The 10974-nt window shown below is 43.6% G+C and overlaps 1 long non-coding RNA gene across 1 annotated transcript; it reads left to right on the forward strand.

Annotated features, from left to right (window-relative positions):
* The first annotated feature begins 2247 nt into the window (after positions 1-2247).
* On the forward strand, positions 2248-9130 carry LOC120401497. The gene is made up of 3 exons (XR_005596485.1): positions 2248-2309; positions 7192-7296; positions 9078-9130. It is a non-coding gene; the product is annotated as an uncharacterized LOC120401497 (long non-coding RNA).
* Positions 9131-10974: the final 1844 nt, after the last annotated feature.

Consider the following 10974-nt stretch of genomic DNA (forward strand, 5'->3'; position numbering starts at 1 on the left):
AGCCACCCGCAGCCCGCCCGTCTGCATCACCTGCCCGCAGCCAGCCCGTGTCACTCCCTGCCTCCAGCTAGCCCTGCCCCACACCCCTATCTGCAGCCAGCCCCACATCCACTGGTGCCCTGCAGTTCCCAGGGCAGTAACCCTGCACACCTGCTTCAATGAGGGGGGCAGGGAGCAGCTGGGACCCACACCTGTGCACACCCTAGAGTGACCAGACAGCAAGTGTGAAAATCGGGACGGGGTGAGGGGTAATAGGAGCCTATATAAGAAAAGACCCAAAATTGAGACTGTCCCTGATCACCACCCACACATGTGAAACGGAGCTCACTTCTAGTTCAGCCCCATCTTTTTAAAAAAGAACTTTAGGTAGGGTTAAAATACATCTGTATTTTCCTGGACATGTCAGGCTTTTCGGTTCTTAATCACCTCCTGGGAAAATATGGACGTATGGTAACCCTATTGGTACAAAAAATACATGCTGTCGCACATCCCTTAAATCAGAACTTTTATAGGGAACCCGCTGTTAAATCAGAACTTTTATAGGAACCCGTTGTTAAGATTTTGGCAGCTCATCACTGCACCAAGGCCATTGTTTCCTATTACCACGATACATCTTATCTTGCTGCACAGTCAATAAATTCAGATGGCATGAGCCCAACAGAGACAGACATTCCCACGGACAGTCCTCCTCCCAGTGCAGCTCTGGGGCATATAATGAGGGATTTTTACAAGAGCTCTCTATACAAACAGCTTCAGAAGCTACCCATTCGCTGACAAAACAGAAGTAATTGAAGGATCATGTTGTAATTAAGTGATCCTTCTGGTGGCCACCTTTCCTGGCTCTCTAACTGATACTGAGGCCAGTCTACTGTATAAAATCTTTTCAGTTTACTTTTAGTCAATGGATCTGATTCAAACACTTTCCAATTCACCAGAATGCATTCTAAGGGTGTACACCATGCCCTGCCTGTACTCTGTCCCTGCCCCATACTCTAGGGAGACACTGGGCGTCCCCAGGTCTTAACAGGAAAAAAAAGGTTCACAGCACTGGACTGTTCCTACCTTATCCACAGGACCGGTTCCTCACCGTCGCCTGCAACAGCTTCTCCACTATCTGAGTGCGTTGCACCGTTGTGTCCTCCAAGGTCAGTCTGACGCGTCTCTGCCGAGGCCCCCGGTAAAGGCACCGTGCGCGCTGGGCGCCGGCTGTGACCATCGCCCACCGCCATTGAGGAGTCCGGCAAGGCACAATTTTGCCTCAAGCCCACCCAGGGACGCCAAAACTGTTGCCGGCTCAAAGAGCCCGAGGCGGAGCAACAGCAGGTTCGTTGCCCGGTGTGCGTAGCACTAATTATCACACCAGGGTGGAGAAGCAAAAACCAGGTTTATTTGAGCCCAAATAAGGTGCCAGGGAGAAAAAACATTCTCAAATCCTGCACACCCGCGCGCAGGCGGGATCCCAGCATTTATACCCCCCTTGTTTGTGTAAGCCTTTTGTTCGGTTTTTCCCCTCACCCCTCCCTTCCCAACAGCAGTTACATTAGGCATTACATTTCAGCGTGTTAGAAAAGTTCTCATCCGCATGTTTATCTCTGGCCTTCACAGCACAAACGCATACAGATTTTTCTCCCCTCTCCCTCCTCCTCCTTCAAACTCCTGCATCTGCAAGCTGAAACAGCTGACAGTTACCCATTTTGCTTGCTGTCTGTTAGCATCTTAGGCTGGTTAAAGTTCACAGCATGGAAGACCTCTGGTTCACTCAGGCCTGTAGTCACAACTTTGGTTTACTTAGGCCTAGTGACACCAACAATATGAATGGGGTTAAGAATTTGCCTCTGCAGAGGTACGGTAATGGCTGTTCTTTGCTGCCTCTGTAAGGACCCCATTGAGAGAAGGTCTTGGCTGGGAGTAGGTTGAGGCCAGGGACAATGAGTCAATCCAGGGTTATTACCATGTTTGTATACAGATGTTCAAGTAAGTTAACAATGAGAACTTTTGACCTGTGAATAGGCCCTCTCCACTTCACTGACTGATAGCAAAGTGCAGAGGAAAGATTGATTGGTTGCTACTTCTGATGTCACAATGATGCTACTTATGAATCACCTGAGTTACTGAGCAAATTGCACAGGAAAGTTTGATTGGTTGGTTCTTCTGATGTCACAATGATGCTACTTGTAAATCACCTGAGTTACTGGTATAGCTCTGTCACCATCACCTCTGTTGAGACTGTTGAGAGCTTTTTAGTAACTAGGGAATACATGAAGAGTTTGGGGTCTTCTGTCATTGAAATAATCAAAGCCAAGAATAAGGTGAGAGAACAAGCAGTGAATTTTATTAATATTGTGATTTTTTAAAAAAAAATGTCTCTGGCAAAGTAAGAAACTATTTTATGCAAAAATTAATGTAATCTAAAGTGTAACTCTGCTGAACTTGGAAAGTAGATTCATTTATTATACTGTGAAACCGGATTTTTAGTTCCACTTTAAATGCAAACGTCAACCTGTTGGGTGAAACCCAAATCCACTTCAATTTAGGCTTAAACTATTTATTTTAGCCTTTATTATATATGTTTTTAGACAATGCTACTATCACGTATGAATTACATAAACATGCAAAAAAAGATAAGGCAAGACAAGGAAGTGCTCAAGTTATCTTTCTTGGGGACAGGGTGACTCTTCTCAAATCTCTGCTATGCTTGGCTATTTTTCCTCTGTCTCTTCTCCACTATTATGTCAATCATCTATTTTTTAATCCTCTGTTCTGTAACTGCGCAGACTCAGTAGAGGAAGCTACCTCATCTGTGTCTTTATCCATATATATTCTACTCTAACCCCCTAATTAAAAGCAGGGGCGGCTCTAGTAATCCGGCCGCCCCAAGCAGGTGCATGCTGCAGGGGCGCGCTGCCGGGCGCTGGTCCCGCGTGCGCTGGTCCCGCTGCCCAGTGGAGCTTCCGCAGGCATGCCTGTGCGGGAAGTCCACCCGAGCCGCGGGACCAGGGAACCGTCCGCAGTCATGCCTGCGGGAGGTCTACCCGAGCCTTGGGACCAGCAGACCCTCCGCAGTCATGCCTGCGGGAGGTCCACCTGAGCCGCGGGACGAGCGCCCCCTCCGCAGTCATGCCTGCGGGAGGTCTGCTGGTCTGGCGGCTCCGGTGGACCTCCCGCAGGCATGACTGCGGAAGGTCCGCCGGACCCGCCTGCCGCCCTCCTGGGAAAATGCCGCCCGACGCGCGGCGTGGCGTGCTGGGGTTTTGAGCCGGCCCTGATTAAAAGATTCGCCTGCATAAATCACAATAACTAACCCAGATTAATACATTTTTTGCTTATCCTGCTAAAACTTACTTATATCTGTGTAGTTCCCATTGCAGCTATTCCTTGCTGTCACGCTCCCTGGCTGCATGCAGTTGTACTTATATTACAACTGCAATTTTTATTCTTCGTACTCATCTGTTTCTGTGGCCTTGAGTTTTTACTTGTTAGCTGGTTGAATAGGCAGGTGGGGGATGAGGGATTGTACCTGACTTGTACAATTTTGCTGCTTGTTAGAAAATTCTGCTGCTTTCTACATCCTATATACAGGATGCTAAAGGTTATACCATCATGTGAATGGGGGTTAAGAATTTGCCTCTGCAGAGGTACGGTAATGGCGGTTGTTTGCTACCTCTGTGAGGACCCCATTGAGAGAAGGTCTTGGCTGGGAGTAGGTTGAGGCCAGGGACATTGAGTCAATCCAGGGTTATTACCATGTTTGTATACAAATGTTCAAGTAATTTAACAATGAGAACTTTTGACCTGTGAATAGGCCCTCCACTTCACTGACTGATAGCAAAGTGCAGAGGAAAGATTGATTGGTTGCCACTTCTGATGTCACAATGATGCTACTTATGAATCACCTGAGTTACTGAGCAAATTGCACAGGAAAGATTGATTGGTTGGTACTTCTGATGTCACAATGATGCTATTTGTAAATCACCTGAGTAACTGGCATAGCTCTGTCACCATAACCTCTAGATGTGACTGTTGAGAGCTTTTTAGTAACTATGGAATATATGAAGAGTTTGGGGTCTTCTGTCATTGAAATAATCAAAGCCAAGAATAAGGTGAGAGAACAAGCAGTGAATTTTATTAATATTGTGATTAAAAAAAAACTTGTTAGCTGATTGAATGGATGGGTTGGGGATGAGGGATTGTACCTGAATTACTGAAAGCTAACAGCTCTCTTCTCTACCCTGCTATCTGCTTGGTCAAGAACTTTATAGATGAGACACAAAACCCAATTTTCTGATTTACAGACTGTTTCAGCAAAATCTGACAATCTCAAGCAGCAGAACTACATACAAAAAGCAAACATTCCTATTTTCTTCCAGAATTGTATATAATAATTTCTCTAACATTACTTAGTACACATTTCACTAACACAATTCATTACACAGTTCTCCAACAAAGCTTAACTATGTATGTGCTTGCTAATGGTGGCTCCATAATTTACAGTTGAGCTTTAGAGTTACAAACACCAGAGATACAAACTGATCAGTCAACCACACAAATCTCGTTTGGAACCGGAAGAACATAATTAGGCAGCAGCAGAGACACATCCCTTCTACCCCACCCCACCCCCGGCTAAAAAAGGCAAATACAGCACTGTACTGTGTTAAATTACTAAAAAATGAAGGGAAAGCAGCATTTTTCTTCTGCATAGTTAAGTTGGAAAGCTATGTTAAGACAATGTTCAGTTGTAAACTTTTGAAAGAACAACCATCATGTTTTGTTCAGAGTTACGAACAACGTCCATTCCCGAGTTGGTAACTCTGAGGTTCTACTGTATATTTAAGTCCACCATTTCCTATGCCCTTAAAAGATTTAAATAGCTTTATATGAGCTAAAACATCTCATACTTTTGCTTATGCAGCACCAGCACAGGCAGAAGTTAATAAAGCCTATTAGTAGAACTGTATTGCAGTCTGTGAGGCTGGTACATAAACAAGAAAAGAGAACAGTGCTGTCCACTTAGAGTCACAGACCTGCATGATCCAGGACAGATTTTTTCTCTATCCTTTGGACCTCTAAATTCTGGTGGTACCTCTGGATCCCTTCCATGACAGGAAAGAATTCACACACCTTACTGAAGAGTTTTAAAGTGCTCAGAATGCAAGATCTTGGGTCCTTCCAAGACCTCTCTGTTTTGCTGCAGAAGAATCAAGGGGGAAAAGGCCCTCTTGTATTCAGTGCAAGGAAGCCAAGAAATTTCTGTGGCTATAGTTCTGATATAATTGAAACGTTGAAATAATTTGCATTAGTGGAGCAAACGTGTGTTAATCATATAAAATGGATTTTTTTGCTAGCTAAAACAGATGCCAAACAGGTGTACACTGATAAGAGTAAAGAAATAAAGCCAGTCAAACCCAGCCTTTCATTAAGAGGCAAATCCTTATTTGGCCCCATCTTTCCATATCCATGAAGAGGCCTACACTTTGCTATATGGGATAGGGTGGGCAAGATTTCAGCAGCCTGCACAGCACTTCCTTTCTCTGCAGGAGCTTCCTTGCCACTGCATGAAGTGGTTGTTTGGTTTAGTGGGTCAGCCACTGCATTGATATACTGGACAACGTAGCAGGAGAACCATGGAAACTAGTGGATCATCTGCTGCTCTATGACTTTTGGGATTAGTGATTGGTTCCTTTTTCCCCTACCTTTTCATTTTTTTTAAATTTTTTTTTAATACCAGTTACGTGGGTGTGTGCTGTGGGGAAGATCTGCACCTTGAAAAGTTTTCCTTTATGGATAAGTTGCTCTGATAGACTGAACAAATAGCAGGCCAGCTCTCTAATGAGGCAGCCAGCAATGCAGTATTGTTATTGTGTAGAGTGAATAACGATAACAAATATCTAAGAAACACAGATATTTTATATATCCTAAAGCCATTTGAAAGTGTCATAAAAACACATTTTAACAGCACCACTGTCTCCTTCTTTGAAAATCATTGGCTTTTCACCCTATTTAACATGGGGAAGTTAGTCCAGCTGAATGTTTTGGCCTCTGCCAATTGTTGCAGCTCCACAATTTCCGTGTGCATTGGGTAGAACATTGTAGCTCATGCAAGTCATGGATTCCACGATTCTTCATATTTCTCTTTAGCTTAACTCTTTTCCCATCCCCTTTCTGCCCCTCCATACACACTTAGATTAAAGAAGTTATGTTGCCGTGGGGAAAGGCACCACCACATATGTCTTCTGTAAGTGTGATGGTTGTCACCTACTCTTTGCTGTCAGGGATTTTATCTATGCATGCACATTCTGCTGCCTACTTAAGAATGTTAGAAAATGCTGCTGCTTGTTAGAAAATTCTGCTGCTTCCTACATCCTATATACGGGATGCTGAAGATTATACCATCATATGAATGGGGGTTAAGAATTTGCCTCTGCAGAGGTACGGTAATGGCTGTTCTTTGCTACCTCTGTGAGGACCCCATTGAGAGAAGGTCTTGGCTGCGAGTAGGTTGAGGCCAGGGACAATGAGTCAATCCAGGGTTATTACCATGTTTGTATACAGATGTTCAAGTAAGTTAACGATGAGAACTTTTGACCTGTGAATAGGCCCTCTCCACTTCACTGACTGATAGCAAAGTGCAGAGGAAAGATTGATTGGTTGCTGCTTCTGATGTCACAGTGATGCTACTTGTAAATTACCTGAGTTACTGGCATAGCTGTCACCATAACCTCTAGATGTGACTGTTGAGAGCTTTTCTTATTATAGTCTAGCTTCTTTACATGAGTTTGAAATCCGATTGAATTGCAGATTATATTAGTAAATATGTTCAAAATAGTTCAGTAATTTTTTTCTGATCAATCAATGTGCGATTCTCTGTAAATTTAAAGTTGCATTGAATTTATCTCCTGTGCCTAAACACTTATTAAAACTTTAGCACACACTTGTCTTCTAGCCAAGTGTAATCTGTTCTCAGTTTGGTATGGGATACCTGTGTGAGTGTTCACTAAGTCATGGAACACTGTAAGCAGTTTTGGGGCAGAGACCATGACTTCCTCGTATGTATGTCGTTTTTTGTTGTTGTTTTTTTAAACACTGCCTACTAAAGTGGGATTTCAATCCTGATTATGGGGCGGATTGCTATTGTAGTACAAATAATAAATATTACCCTTGCATCACTGTGATTTATGATTAAACTTTGTATAGCGTGAAATGTTGGAGCAAAAAATGGACGACCTACTGAGTCATCAGAGACAATTTGTCGAAAATAATCGTCGGTCCTTAGAACAGAAAATAAAAGAAAAGGAAAAGGTAAGACAAGACCCATTTTTTCACAAGTTTAAAGTTGCCTCCAGACTGCTATTACCAGAGCGAACAAGTTGTTCATTGAGTATTTGTCCATGTAGAAGAAAAAACGCTGACGATTCCATATTTGATGTGTGCGCCCACATGCACGCTGTCAGAATTTTTCCCATAATGGTACCCCCAGGGCCAGCTTTGGCAACCTCTGGAGCCCTGTGCTTATGCGCCGGTACATGGGGCCCTGCTGGTCCCACGCCCTCTCAGTTCCTTGAATGGATCTGTATTTGTTAGTGAAACAATTTACTGGCCTACCACGAATTAAGTTGACTAAAGCCATGTTCCCTAGCTGGTGATAATAGTAGTCTGGTGGTTATAACTTGGTAAGAGGAAGTGAATCCGTATTTCTTCAAGGTAGGCTGGGCAGGCAGGCTACCAATGTGTTCACCTCTAATTTATAGTTCGATGACAAAAAATAAAATCAGAAAAAAGTTTGAACATTTTGCTAATAATTTGCTCACTTCTTCCTGAGTTTGACCCTCCCCGCCTGCATTCTTCTGCTCCTGGCAGGCCAAGCCAGGGTAGGAGTGGGCCTTTGGAAAGGGTCTGAGGGCAGAGAGGCTGGGTATAATAAGGGGGTGGGGAGACATAAAGATTTGGGGAAATGGATCACTGGGATCCAAGAGGGTGGGGACTTCATAGGATGGGTCTCTGGCTGGCAATGAGAGTGGGAACAGGCTGTGGGGGAGCTTGAGGACATGGGATGGAGCAGGTGTCTTGCTGGAGGATAGGAGGGTGCTTAGGAGAAAGCTGAGGGGAAGCACTAGCACTTCACTACCTTCTCCAGCTGACAAACCTGCTATGATTTGTTAGAGGGGAGTCCTGCAGCTGCTGCCAAGAGAAGTTTGGCAGAGAGGTTTGTTGCCAGGAGACGCCACTAGTGCTTTCCTCCCTATCTTCCTCTGCTTTCTGCTCCCCACTCAGCCCTCTTTTCCTTACCAACCCCAACACCCCCGACTAAAAGTCCCGTGCCCCTCATAGCCCTATTCCCTCATATAAATCCCCTCTCAAATTCATGTAGAGCCCCAACCATAAGGACCGTGGGGCCTGGAAGAAGCCTCAAAAATGAATTATACCCAGATGGATATCTACTTTGCATCTCCTAATGGTTGCAGGAGATGGGCTAGATTCCTAAGGATCTTAGGAGGTGTGCATTAGTGAAGTTCTGCTCTTCCAGACCTGAGGCGGGAGGAGTCAATGCCCCTCTACCAAACTTCTGTTGCTGCCCAGTCATGTGTTAAGTCAAATTGAAAATAACTAAGGCATTTTCCTCATGGAAAAACATTTTGACAGCAATAAGCTAAACATGTAATCATAGCAAAGAAGGGAATTCCCCGCACCCCAAAGGATCATGATTATTGGGGATTAGTCTGGTTGCTTAGTTGTAATGCTCAATGTTGTTATGGAGATCTACTTTTGAATCGATATATAAGCTTCATTCCATTATTTGCTAGTATTTTTTTGATCCACCTGTCTTGGTGTAGCAGATGAAGTAGGCTACTCTGATTGGCCAAAGTGAGTCATGGCCATTAGTGGCCATAACAGAATTTATGCTTTACTTAAAAATGGGTTTTAAACTCTTTTGCTTCTGTCAGAGAGCGCTTTAGTGTAATTAGTAACTTTTTAAAGAGGCAATTTACAGTCCCTCCCCCACGTTTTCCAGTGTTAATAGTTATAGTAACTTGACAAGAAACATGTAACTAGAGTGTGTTTCTCTCTCCTACCCTCCCCAGTCTTCTACATTTCTAAGAAGTGTTTCATCAGCTACATGACTTACTGACAGGGATCTGCCGTGCGACCAGATAAACCAGGACTTGCAGCAAGCCAACGATGCTCTACGAGCAGAACTCAACAAAGTAGGATTTTTAATATCTGAACTATTCAAATGGAAGTGGTGATGCTGAGTTTTTATTTTATGTAAAATTTAACTGTCCTCTTTATTGTGCTTGAAGATCTATACATGACTAATATTTAAGTGCAACTAAACATATCACAGGTCAGAGCAAGCTGCAGTATGTTCCTGTCACAGGGTGAGCTGGTCCATTAAAAGACTGGGGCACAGCTGCACCTTTTGTCAGGTTTAGCCCATCTCCCTGTATGATGGGAATAAATACAAGGGTCATGTGACAGAAGCATGCATCTAAACCGGGCCTGCTGGCAGGTAAAAGGGCAGCCTGTGGTCATTCAAGAGAGAGAGACCCCCCCCCCTCTGCCCCAAAAGTTCAGAGAGAGACTCTCTCTCGTTAGTGCCCAGGCAGAGGGCCTGTGAAGAGGACAGGTGACAATTTTCCAGAACTCCAAGGCAGAAGCCTTTTGGGGGAAGAGAATTACAAGGAACTGGAAACTGTGCAGGATAAGCCTCCATTGATGGACTTGCAGGATGCAGAAGTCCCAGCTAGGAGAGGGGTGGGACTCCAAGGATGGGCCTGCTCTGATCAAGACCTGGATCACCTTGAGGCATTATATGCGGAAAAGAATAATTGAGGCTGGTTAAGGGTATGTTTGAGTCTTGTGTTATGATAATAAACCAACCTGGAAGAGAGCACTACTGTAAAATCACCACATGTGATATCTGGTTTGATGCAAGATTAAAGGTAAACTGAGGTAGCAGATGGGCCCAAAGGCAATCTGGGGGTAATGCCCTACAACCGTTCCCTTTAGCCTTGTTCTGATATGAGCACTGCTTCTTTTCTATCCACACTCTCTAATAGAAAACTGCTTTTTTATTTATGATAGACATGGTCTACACTGACTTCATACAGAGGTTCTAAATTTGTCCACGATAGCTGTCCGGCATAGCTATGTGTCATCCTAGCTGTGTGAGCACATTAATCAAACCTTTTCTACAGAGGTGGTTAGTATTTTCTCTACACATACTCTTCTTTCCAGGTTTACTCTTGAAACACTCGATTCATACTCAAACTTGGACATCTATAGGTTTTTATCCAGAAAAGCCTACTCCTTTCTAGAATGGAACTAGGTTATTTCATTCTCATTTTTTACTTCCTTTTTAATTTGGAGTACTATGGAGCTATTATGACTGATATAAAACAGGTTAAAAAGGTTGAAAACCAGTTAGAATTTGGTGGTGGTACAGTTATGATCTTGTTAACTTCCTGGTTTAGATAGCGACATAACAGGGGTCGGCAACCTTTCAGAAGTGGTGTGCCGAGTCTTCATTTATTCACTCTAATTTAAGGTTTTGCGTGCCAGTAATACAATTTAACGTTTTTAGAAGGTCTCTTTCTATAAGTCTATAATATATAACTAAACTATTGGTGTATGTAAAGTAAAAAAGGTTTTTAAAATGTTTAAGAAGCTTCATTTAAAATTAAATTAAAATGCAGAGGCCTCTGGACCAGTGGCCAGGACCCAGGCAGTGTGAGTGCCACTGAAAATCAGCTCGTGTGCCGTCTGTGGCACGCATGCCATAAGTTGCCTATCCTTGCGATATAAAGTCAGGTGATAAATTTAAGATAGAGGATAGCACGACACTAATTTCCCTTGCCCCTGAAGAATGTGGTTATGGAGACAGAGGTGCAAGCTGAATGTCTTTGTTGGTCCATAAATATGGGGAATTAAGATGTACAAATACTGGTTTTTCACAACATGTAACCTATTCCTTGAGTA

Source organism: Mauremys reevesii, linkage group 3 (assembly GCF_016161935.1).
Source record: "Mauremys reevesii isolate NIE-2019 linkage group 3, ASM1616193v1, whole genome shotgun sequence".
NCBI classification, from domain to species: Eukaryota; Metazoa; Chordata; order Testudines; family Geoemydidae; genus Mauremys; species Mauremys reevesii.